This window comes from Micropterus salmoides, unplaced genomic scaffold, assembly GCF_014851395.1.
Source record: "Micropterus salmoides isolate LMB-PRFRI ecotype aquatic unplaced genomic scaffold, ASM1485139v1 Ms_hic_scaffold_8, whole genome shotgun sequence".
Taxonomy (NCBI): domain Eukaryota; kingdom Metazoa; phylum Chordata; class Actinopteri; order Centrarchiformes; family Centrarchidae; genus Micropterus; species Micropterus salmoides.
This window is the reverse complement of record NW_024044570.1, coordinates 31,113,781-31,126,507: the sequence shown is the minus strand read 5'-3', so window position 1 is coordinate 31,126,507 and position 12,727 is coordinate 31,113,781. Positions and strand designations below refer to the sequence as shown.

At 42.0% G+C, this 12,727-nt stretch overlaps 1 protein-coding gene across 2 annotated transcripts in view; it reads right to left on the bottom strand.

Moving 5' to 3' along the window:
* The window catches only part of necab2 (N-terminal EF-hand calcium binding protein 2), a 126,274-nt gene that overhangs the window by 83,398 nt on the left and 30,149 nt on the right, over nt 1-12,727 (bottom strand). The window lies entirely within an intron of this gene.

Genomic DNA, 12,727 nt, shown 5'->3' with positions numbered 1-12,727 from the left:
AGTGGTCGTCTTGGCGGTGTGTTTGGGGTCGTTATCGTGTTGGAATACTGCCCTGCGGCCCAGTCTCCCATGGGAGGGGATCATGCTCGGCTTCAGTATGTCACAGTACATGTTTGCATTCATGGTTCCCTCAATGAGCTGTAGCTCCCCAGTGCCGGCAAGCACTCAAGCAGCCCCAGACCACGACACTCCCACCACCATGCTTGACTGTAGGCAAGAAACGCTTGTCTTTGTATTCTTCACCTGGTTACCACCACACACGCTTGACCCCATCTGAACCAAACAAATCCATGGCCTTAGTCTGCTTGTCTTCAGCAAACTGTTTGCGGGCTGTCTTGTTCATCATCTTTAGAAGAGGCTTCTTACTGAAACGACAGCCATGCAGACCAGTGCTGCAGCTCAGTTTCTGGGTCCTGGCAATCTTCTTATAGCCTAGGCCATCTTTATGTAGAGCAACTGTTCTTTTTTTCAGATCCAGTATGAGGGAATGTAATAGTGATAACACCAAATTTAACACACCTGCTCCCCATTCACACCTGAGACCTTGTACTTGTCACATGACTCCAGGGAGGGAAAATGGCAAATTAGACCCAATTTGGAAATTTTGACTTAGGGGTGTACTCACTTTTGTTGCCGGCAGTTTAGACATTAATGGCCTGTGATGTGTTATTTTGAGGGGACAGCAAATTTACAGTGTTATACAAGCTGTACACTCACTTTCACAACACTTTCAGAATTGTCACATGATGATGACACAAAAAATGTGAAGGGTGTACTCGCTTTTGTGAGATATTGTACAACTGCTGGATGGAATGACATGAGATTATGTACAGACCTTGATGGTCCCCAGAAGATGAATACTACACTGATTTTGGTGATTCCCTGATTTTAACTCTAGCGCCAGGCTGATATTTCCATTCTTATAGTGAAATGTCTGGATAACTATTGCATGGACTGACATGAAATGAAACAGAATTTCATGTCGCTGTAACTTAATTTTCCCTCAGGTATCCCCGTTTCATCAAATACTCCACTCTGTACTGTATTATGACTCAGAGTGAAGCCTGACATGATAAATACTCGTCTGGCTGTTCCTCAGTCACTCACTGTGGTTCAGCTAGCCAGAGGTTATGACAATATACTTACAAAGTCTGTATTATTTAAAATCCCTGTTGAAGACACACTATTTGTCTTTAGTTGCCTCTGTTGTTGTTTGCTTTTTGATTATTATGATGAGGATCATTATTTTTATCAAATCTTGCCATTTATTACCTGTACACACATGCTCAGTGTGATTCCTGCCTTCAGTGCTTTCTAAAGCTGCTGTGAAATCAAGCCAGCATGTGCTTCAGTCTACTACAAACCTTAAGCTGTATCCCCGCTGTCTGTCTGCCTCTGAGCTTTGGTAAGCACACAATGCTGATAATGTTTCAAAACCTCGAGGCCTTTAGGGAAGCACTGATGACCAAAGAGCTCATGAATCGATACTGGATTCCGGCTCTTGTTAGACAACCTCCAATAAAAGATTTGTTATTAAAATGCTATGCTGATGTGTGACATGGACAATGTTTGACACTCGCCTGTACATGTTTCTGACTGACAAGGTCAAAGGAAGGCTGTGATCTATCATAGCAAATGCCATTTGGTTTTTCACATTACACTTCATCACTGTGTATTGTTTTTTTCAATGGTTTATCCTAAAGGAAGCTGTTATCAATTTCCTTTCACTCACTGCCAATCATAGCACGCCTCCTACTTGTATTATTGAATGTAAATAATCAATGCATCCTGAACAACAGATCAGTCACACTCCCTTTCTCAAATTGGTTGCACATTGATGACTGGACTCGAGGACTACAGCCCAACGGCCCAATGTTCTCAGAGTGCTTCAATGTGATTTTAAAAAATGTAAACTGAAACCTACTACTATGAGGTAAAACCAATGCATGCTTTACCTAAATCGCACCAGTTAAAGGTTCATTGTACAATATTTAGGAGGATCTATTGGCAGAAATGCAATCTAATATACCATGTTTTCATTGGTGTATGAAGACCTTACATAATGAACCGTTATGTTTTTATTACCGTAGCCATTTCTATCTACATACACCGTGGGTCCTCTTACATGGACATGTTGCACCGCCATGTTTCTACAGTAGCCCAAATGGAATCGAACAGCTCTACAGAGCGTGTTTCATCACTACGTTGAAAATGTATGAAGAAGAAGAAGAAGCAGAAGAACAACAAATAACGTTAATAGTAGTAGTAGTAGTCGACTGGTTTATTAGAAGTAAGAAAAGAAAAGAAATTTGGATAAATGGAGGCCCACACGTGTGTCGGCAACAGGGGGGAGCAGTGCATTTATGTGGAATAATCAGAATCTTTCCTCCTTAAATCTTTATTGCAAAAAGTACTTAAAGAAGTTCACAGAACTTTGAACATGCAAAATCACAAATTGCATATACAAATTTCACAAAAATGTAATTTGTAATATGGTTATAACGGTTAATTTGCTGGCCATGTAGAGTGAACTAGATGTCTGCGTGTTGTTTACACGCTCTGATAATGCTAATCCAACACATCTTTGTAGTAGCGTCCATGTCCATCCACATTCTGACAACTCGAGAAATTGGACCATCTGAGGAGCACGTGTATGCACAGTGAGCCACTGGTTGCAATTTGCAACCCTCACCACTAGATGCCACTAAAACTTACACACTGAACCTTTAAAGGTGAAAGGCTGACGGGTGTGGTTAGTGTGCTCTGTTGCATCTGTGACCATACCCAACCGTGATGTCATGGTGTAGTGACACAACCTGGGGTACAATATTTTTAAGGGGTGTTACTTAGATATGCATCTGGTCTCATGGGTGGCCATTTTAGGCACTTTTATTAAATTTCTGTGAAAAATAACTATCTGTACAAAAATGTATTTTATGTACCTCTATTTCTCATTGAGTTTGAATTACATTCATATTGTATAGATGTTTCTGCAGCACACAAGCTACTGTACTTTCAATGCACAGCAAAGCGCAAGACTGTGGTGGTCCCATATCATACCAGCAATAATGATTTTATGAATATCTAAACATGATAAGAATCATTTCCTACCCTTAAATAAGAATTCTGAGTTGCCTAAACTGAAACTACTTTCAGAGGGCATACACTAGGACTTTGGGATGATCACATGTGTGTGACTTAATTAATCATTAGTAAGAAGTTTTTATTCTGCATCTAGATCCAACCAATCCTGCAGAGCACCTTTTTACAAAGCGGCCATCATCTCTTTTGCTGTTTAATTGTAATGCAGTGTGAGCTTTGCTGTGGTGGAGTGGTGGCTCTGCAGTAGGGAGTGGTTATTCACGGCTTTGACTCCATTCTGTATCTGCTTGCCAGTATGCCTGACTGTCTGTCTCACCACATGATGCTGCGCTAGATATCAAATATTAATTCCCTTGCCCTCAAAGTGTGTTTGTCCTTGAGTGTGGCTGACTGGATGCAGCAGGTTGAGCTGTGGGACCACTGCAGAGCGCTGGGAAACCTTAGGGACATGGAGACTGCAGCCTTACAAAGGGTTGAATTCAAATGTGCTGCTCTTAAGTCTGCCTTATCTATTCCCCACTACTGCTTCTCAGCTGCAGGATGGCGCAAGCAAGTTTATGAATATCTCATTTTACCAACAAGAATTTTACATTGCCCCTCTCTTTCTTCTTCCGCTCTCTTCTTGTCTGTTTTTTTTAATAGTTTTTGGGTTCCTCCACTCCAGCACAGCAGGAGTGTGCCTGACACACATCCAGCAGAGAGACAGTGAGCTGCACTCTGGCTGTGGCTCAACTTTTGTCACCCAGGAGTAAAGGCATCACATGCGACAAACTGGCAAAAAACTTCCAGGAACTCCACCACCATGGACAGCCACACTCTTTTTTTGGCTATCCACCTAACTCTTCTCCTCCCTTTATACCCATCTCCCTAGTAATCTAACATATCTTTTAGCCCTCTTTTTATCTAACTTGTTGTGCGAGAAATACAAAGTGGAAGCTGACTCTCAGATGTTTTGCCATGTTGATTCCTGCTGCACACAATGACACCGGCTAAGAAATGCCTTCAGAATGGCTTTCTTTTGGTGACGCTTGGCATAACTTTCCATGACAGAAGGCATGTTTGTTTGAGATGGACTTCTGTAATGCCACTTCTTGTGTTCACAGAAACAGTCCTACTCTCCCTGTCCATCCGGCTCAATTGTTTATTTGAACTCTGTGGCCATGACTATTTCTAACTTGCCCTTCTGTGGCGCAGCAGTGAAGCAACACTGAAAGCAGAGGCACTGGTGTTTAATTCAGCAGTGACCCAATTTACTGCATGCAGCCAGCTACCCCAGTTAGACCCACTTAGGAATTCTCCAGCAACAGAAACGCAGCAACACACACAGACACCACTCAAGCAAAGCAGATAGCTAGCTAACCCAATTTCCTAAAGCATGAAATACTCCCAAATTACACATCTAACAAAAAACTACAGCTTCTATAATCCCTGGCCTATACTACACCACTGCCAAATACTCAAATGTGTTTCTTTTTCGTCACATGGTGCCTTCTCACACATACGTAGTGTAATGTAATGTGCTATTCCTAATAGGACAGCCAGGAATCATGCTCATCTGCTAAATAGCATCCATACAACATTTCAGCGGCTTCCCATTATCTACGTACTGGCCCTCCAGCCACCAATTCACCCTGCAACTCCTTCACAGCAACCCTGACAACCACTCCTCAGTAACTCATAAGTTGGCAACAGAGGAGGTGATGCAGCAGCCAAGAGCACCCTGTCTCCTCCTAATAAGACACTGTAGATTTGCCCTATTTGCTGAAATTACCATTATTTTATGGTCCAAAATGGTCCATGGAGGGAAATCATTTTGTTGCAAAGGAAATGACCCAAACTCGAAAATGGCTTTCTAAAACTGCAGGGGGGAGGCAGTCCAGGCAAAACTCAGAGGCAAACTTTGACATTTGGGTTAAAAAAAATTATTCCCATGTATCTCATTTTTCTATTTCTGTACAAAACTGTAAAGATTTCCTGATTTAAAAAAATGATGTATTCATTAGTGAGTTATAGAGGTGCTGGTAAGCGGATATTGTTACATTTAGGTATAGCTGGCTGCTGGCTGCAGCTTCATATTCACTGTACAGACATGAGAGTGGTATCGACTTTCTCATCTCACTCTCAACAAGCAAGAGAATTCCCCAAAATATATAACGTTCCCTGGCTGTGTCAAAGGTTGTGTTCCCACATCATTTATTCCCTACAAATCTCTAAGAAAAGGGAGGATATAAGGTATCATGGGACTGGGAATAAGGTAGATGTGCCATTTCATGATTTCTGAGCAGAGTCTTGCAAAGTTAACAGTTATTTCTCGCTGTATAATGTACAACACCGCCCAGTGTTGCTCTGGTTATGTGTGTCATGTCTCCTCGGATGAATTATATTCCCTGTTTGCATTGCTGCATTTTGAGTCTTTTTCATTTTGTACAAACACATGGTCCTGTATTGCTAGATTAAATTATGGAAATCAGAAACAGCAGCGACCTGTCTACATGGAAAGAGTGCACTGTGTACCAAATCAGTGCAAAGGCTTAGGAAGGGAACCTCCTGGCTGCCTTTTTTCTTTCTGTTATTTGTTTTATACCTGAGAGAAGAGATAATAGTTATTTACCCACAGTCTGTTGTGACACAGCCTGCTGCTTTGTTTTAAGCACAATGTAATATACTCACACAAACTTTTGTCACAGTTATTTCAGATCTGCCAGTCAGCTAGAGATCGATAGTTATTACAGTCAGATCACATCATTTTCAAATACAAATTTTACTTCTGAAAGCGTATAGACTAGAATTTTCTGATCATAAATGAATAAATTAACAATTAATTACATAGCGCACAGAACAGTTGATCCCCAAAGGGGGAAACAAATCTTCCCTTCATGTTATGAAGGAGGAAAGAAATCCTGCTTTATTTCCTTGCAATGCCATTGGGGTTGTTATTTTAACGCCCCGAGGAGGTGCGTTATAAACAGCCTGGCATTTTCAGACCTCTTCTTCCATCAAAGTTTTTTCATTTTGAGAATACCGTAAAGTAAATCATGCAACCACAAACCTCTTTGTTCAGCCAATCGTGGAAAACAGATCTGCATAACTGTGGTGCCATCTGAAGCGCCACAAATTACAGGTGGTGAAAATGCCATCAACGCACCCCATCATTTCCAGGCTAACGGCAGCGAAGTGAATTCAAGATTTGTTTCACCTTTGTAAACATGACAGGTCCGTATGCTCATTGTAAGCATGAATGATTTAAGTTTGCAGCGCGACCAACCGGCATAGAAGTCACTGTCAAATAAAACAGATTGCAGCTGTCTTTGCTCTGCTCACTGACAGATCAATCTAATTCAACTTTAAAATACTATTCAAATGTACAAATGATTTGTAAATCAACTCGTACTTCCCAGTCAAATCCCTTTGTCCATGTGCACTATCCGTAAACTAGTCTAGACTCTGAAATCCTCTGGTTCTTCTGATCCAGCAAGGCCGCCTTCAAACCAACTTGCGTGAAGCAGCTCAGCCCTTTCATTCATGTGACTTGGGCCAGTCAACCTGCACAGAGGACGCAGTCAAACGCTGGATTATCCGTACCGCAATTTAACGCTTACCGGCAAATTGCTGTGGCATCCAATGCAAGCACACATTCATAGTACATCACTGTACATTTACACATGAATATGTATTTCTACTGTTTACCTTGCAACTGTGACTAAGGATAACATCATTGCCACCTGGATGAAATTCCAGAGATGTAAAATCCAGTCTCTGAGTATCATACACATCTCCCAACCTGGGACCAGTGTCGGGGTTGGTTCCAATATATTACAGACACTAACACAGACCCTCGCATTTCAGTTTTTGTTTACGCATCCCAAGTCTCCAGACTGACTGTTTTACTAGTGCTGAGGGAGGCCGTGTCTTCTGGACCATCAGGGCGGTGTGAAAGAGTTGAGGGTGAACACTCTGGCATATAGACGTCAGTATGTACGACACAAGATGCTCACTAATACAGACCTGTACTGCTTGGTGTGTGTGTGTAAGTGTGTGTGTGTGTGTGTGTGTGTGTGTGTGTGTGTGTGTGTGTGTGTGCAGTAGTAGATGTGTGTGAGAAAGAAAGAAAGAAAGAGCAGAGGACTGTCAGAAGGGTGGACCTACTGCGCTAACTGCTCTATCTTTTCTCAGTGCAGACTAAAGCGAGGCAATTACCACTTCCTTCTTCCTGCTGGGCTCCAAATCCTCCACGCAGCACTGAGGAGGAAGAGAGACCGAGCGTGCCATCGCTGCTCTCTCCTTTACTACATGTCGTAGACATCTAGCCTGCCACCATATGTTTTTACATACACTGAATCTTGTTTGTTTGTAAAGAAGATATTTGCTGTTGGCTTCCTCTGTCCAGTCTCTCCCCTCTTTCTCTCTCTCTTTCTTGCCATTTATTATTATTTTTGGGGCTCTACATGATGGGTTGTCATAGCAACAAGAAGCGGGGAATTGACCCTCCTTTCAGGCTCATGATATCACCATCTCTTTCTCCCTCTGTACACCATTAACACACACATACACACTTCTGCCCCCCCCCCCCCCTTCCCTCAGTTATTTCTCTCCCGCTTTGTAATCTTCATCCCCTGCTCATGTAAGAACCTCCAATCCTCTTGATGTAACCATTTTGTTTCCTTCTGATCATTTTCTTTCTCTCTCTCTTTATTACTTCTACAGCCACAATCACCTGCTTTGTCAGTGAGATTTAGAGATTTGTTCTGTAAGATGGTATTTTCCCCTTTGTCAAAATGATCTCACTTTTTGCAAACAATTCTGTGTGTGTGTGTGTGTGTGTGTGTGTGTGTGTGTGTGTGAGGCTGCCAGTGAGCTGTTTCATCTGATAGATGAGGAACAGGAGTGATTCTCACTGAGCTGTCAGCTCTTGTCCTTTCTCCCTATCCATCACTGCAGCCCACCTGGAATTCATACACACACACACACACACAGTATATATACTGTGTATAATAATATGGCATCTCACTTAGCGCTCCCTCATGAAACCTTGTTTTTAAAAAAAGGAACAGCAGTGCCTCACTTTCTAACTTGACTGGCATCTTTGCAGTCAGATTAACAGCTGATGATCAGATGATCTCACAGTAACAGACAAGGCTTGCTCTATATTCCCGATTCCTGATCCATCACAGTAAGAGAAACCAAAAACATTGGCAACCATCAAACTGGCCCTCAGTGCAGTCAACACTTGTGTTTATGCCATTTATGCTTCATCTGAGTTTTTAGTACAGACGTCGGTTTAAAAGAGTTCATGAGAGCCTCAGTCTCAAGATGATCATGACATTGCTCTGCACACCGGATCGTGAACTCTACCAGACTTGTAGGAGCTGACAGTGAACACTTGCTGTGGACAAAGGCTTCAAAGATAACGGTTGTAAGTTCTAATCATTCATTCTTGAATGAGTCTTAAAATTAAGCTGTATTTGAATCCCTTATATGTGATACGTGAAAGGTCAACTTCTTTTGTTTTGGCTCATTCCTTTATAATGTCTACACACAAGGGAAAACACCTGCAACTCTCCTTTTTGCCTTTGGAGGACACAAGCTGGAATGATTCAAAAACTTTCATATCAAAGCCTCACCACAACACTACAGAAATATTGCTATCCAGTAGTCCAAGCCTTGCACATCATTTGTTGTTTGATCAATACATAATTTAAACGTATCTGTTGGTGTGTGATCCTTGCTAGTGAAATGTGATAATAATGTAACTTTGACAAAACGATCAAGTGATGACCACTGAAGTGAGTCCATCAGAAGCAGCTTTCAAGCCTCTGCAAGCTGATTTTCAAATGGACTGAATGAAAACCAATGACAATCAACTTAACAACCATTCAATAATGCTCAGACAGAAATGTCAGTTCAGTCGAGATGCTTTTTGGGCGCCTGACAACAGCTTAGCAACGACTTTAACAATAAATGTCTGTCATGTCTGTCATGTTCCAAGGCACCTGTCCAGCCCTGGAATCATTTCAGCTTTTGCCCCGACAGTGCAAAATGGTGAGTCAATTTGTAGTGAATGCGCTACAGTAAGACATGCACAACCATCATCGTGGTCTTTTAAATGAAACGACTTAAACATTGTTCATATATCTAGAAAGGTCCAAATGTGCAGACTGCCCATGTGCAGACTGTGTCTCTAAACTCAACAAGCTGTGTGCAGCTAAAGAATCACCATCCCCCTAATTTTTAATAAAAACAGAGATCATAATTTGTCTTAATGAGCAGGATACGATCCTCTCTCCATCTCCCCAGTGACGGACGGTTCCCTAGTGTAAACAATCCTCAGTCTATCTGTCTGGATGAAGAGATGAGCCCTAGCAGATGATAATCATTCACTCTTATCTATTTTCTGTCTCAGCAGAGAGTGGAATCATATGTAATCATCATCAATCTGCTGGCTGAACAGAATAATGTTATTATTAGAGGAGTGTGGCTGCTCACAACACAATGGGTGTAATGGTGCGAAGATGCGTGTGTGTGTGGTTTATATGCACAGTTCAGGAGTTACTCTGTGTGCATGTGTGTATATTGTGTGTGTGTGTGTGTGGGGGTCTATCCTAATGATGAGTAATCCTAGGTGATGGCAGATAATAGCAGCGTGTCAGTGCGCTAGTGAGGATGACGCATTCAGGTGCTGGCCTCCTCCCATCTAAAACCTATTGGCTGCCTCTTCTGCTTCAATCAGCCCTTTGGGGAGGCCTCATTTGCACAAATGGTGTTTTATGGTTCCTGTTATAGACAGATATGCCCCTTTACCAGCCAGTAATTGACTACCATTGCCCACAACGGTGCTTTTTTAATGCAGCGTGATGGTGTTTAATGGCAGATAATAGAACGTCAGCGTGCTAAACAAGGTAATTTCTGTGTTTCGTGGCGGCGCTCTTTGTTTTTAATGTTATCACATGGCGCCCTGGTGGCTCTGCAGATTAACAAACATGCCAGGGAAGATGTCCATATTGTGTTAATGCATAGGAGATGCTACTGCCTCTGGGGGGGGGGGGGTTACTTTTTAAAATCCTGTTGCTATCTCCTCAATTTTAATTTCTGTTTCATTTACTTACTAAAATTTTGTTTTCTTAGTGTTCAGCTGCCATAATTCAGATCAAACAAGAGCGGAGATAAAAATGTTGATCTCTTTTCATTATTAGCAAGTGCTTTGCAGACTTTTTCTGCCCCAAATTTTGGCTCTGAGGCTACATAGTCGAGGCTACTTCCCTATCACAACAACATCAGCCTTCTCATGACTTACTGCAGCTTGTCAGCAGTAAGTCAACAGTTTAGGTTACAGTTAGCAGGTTCCAGATGAGACACAATCTACCCAGATGTTTGGGCCGACACAAAGTGTGCTTACACTAACACTTAACAGGCTGAAATGGCAGTTTAGTTTACAAAGAGTTTGACATGGCCCAGCACTTGTTGTCGCGGACTGCACAGAGCAATGATTAATAGAGCTGTAGAAACATCTGACAGGTAGAGAAAAAAAAGAGATGCTGGAGAGGGGCGAGAATGGAGGAGGAGAGGAGGAGTCAGAGAGAAAATGAAATAGGAGAGAAAATGAGACTGAGTTAAGGGTGTGTGTGATCAGGAATGGGTTTTTAACTGTTTGCTTCCCTTTGCCTGCTTTCCTTCTCCTTCTTCTCCTTGTTTTCAACTCTGAACCCTCCCTCCTTCTTTACTCCTTCCAACCACCAACCACCCACTCCCTCCTTCCTCACACAGAGCTACTAATGAAAAAACTCCCCCTTTTATTTCCATAGGGGATTAAAATGTTTCAATTAGATCCCCCCTTCTAGATAACATTTCTTCATACCAATTTAGCGACAGAGCATTCTTTGGTCAACCTACCCTGTGTTGCCAATCCATCCTTTGATAAACCAAGAGTGTCACTAAAGAGCAGGAGATACCGTGTGCACTGTGCACTGCTACCTCTACACCATTCAACACTTCCACACAGGGAAAAGTGATAACAGAGTTGGCAAATCAACAGCAGAGTGTGCAGCTTGTTGTGACTGAATTTATATGAGCTGCTCATATCTGTCAGCTGAAATTGGAATTTCTGGCCTTTAACCTGACACATGTTTTTGTCTGTTCATCTTCTGATCTAAATACAAGATGCAGAGATATGGTGCTGCGCAGGGATTGCCAACATGCTGATTTGTCATAGCATCTCTTAGCGTAGCAGGGTCTTGTCTGTTGTGGAATTGAACATGAATAATGTCAGGATGGACTGTTCTTCTTAATCAAGCATCTGCATGAGAATGTCCTGTGGTGTCTGACTGATATAAAGAATTCAAATGTTCTCATTTTATTCACGTGGTTATTCCTACTCAGGGTCACTGGGCACTGGAAGCTATCCTTGCATGCATTGATTTTGATGGGAGAGGAACACAGTAGGCCAGTAGTGCTAACACACTGGAGAAAAACCTCAGACACACTCTGACCCCTAACCTTGTTTTCTAAATTGGAATTTAGCAAACAATTCTCTGGGTAACGGGACGTGGGTGTATGTCTGTAGATAACAGATGCTGTACTATGCCAGCTCTGCGAGGTGAGTATTAAATCTAACTCGACAGTAAATCAGTGAAGTGTGTCTGTAATGTGAGAGCAGCTGTGATGTGAGGGCAGAGGCCTGACAGCAGCTGTGGAGGGAGGCAAATATCAAATAAAAATTTAAATCACACTAAGATCAGAGGTGACAGTGATTGTAAATATGTAAGTAATGTTTCTGTACAGCAGAGTGTTGAGGGTCAGCTGGCACCATATGAAATGTGTGCACTTAGGAGTGAAAAAGAGTTAGTGCTGCTTCAGCAGAAAAATGTTATCAGCACATGGCAATGATCCTTAGCTACTTATGGCCATGAGGCAGCTTTCTGTGATGAACTCAGGCTGCAACTTACCGTCACTTTCATCATCATCATCAGCCGTAGAAAAAGTAAAACATTCCCCCAACAACTACCCCGGGCACCTTGTGCTTGTTTAGTCTGTCTAACTTTAGCATTTAGCTCACAGTGACAATGTGAACACGCTGATGTTTAGCATCTCATGAGCTCTGCAGGTATTTGATTATAAACTAAAGTACAGACAGAAAGTTAAGGGATCGCCAAGGAATTCTCTTCTGTCGGGCACATGGATAGGGGAGTAGAGTATTTACCTACTTCCTCCCCGATGAGGCATGGTGGTTGTCAAGTCTGGCAACAAGTACATTCAGAATATATAGAGAAAAAACCTGATTTTGAGGTAAGAACGTAAATGTTTTGACCAAGCCTATATTTTGTTTAATATCTATACTATTGCAGATAGAATTGTATGACTTATATTAGATTGAAATGTAGTTTCTTAGGCAACATGTGATGCATTTTTTCCTTTCTAATTTCAAACCACTCTGCTAAAACAGCTAGCTAAACATTTTCTGACAGGGGTGGGTTGTAACACTTCTTTAAAAAGTGTTACAACCATCCACTATATAATACTAGACTTTCTTGATTTGAATATTTTACAGTTTGCCCTTTGTCAGGGCTCACCAAGTCTGCACTCCAGGGTTACCAGCATTCATTTGTCAGCTCTGTGACCAGTACTTCCCATT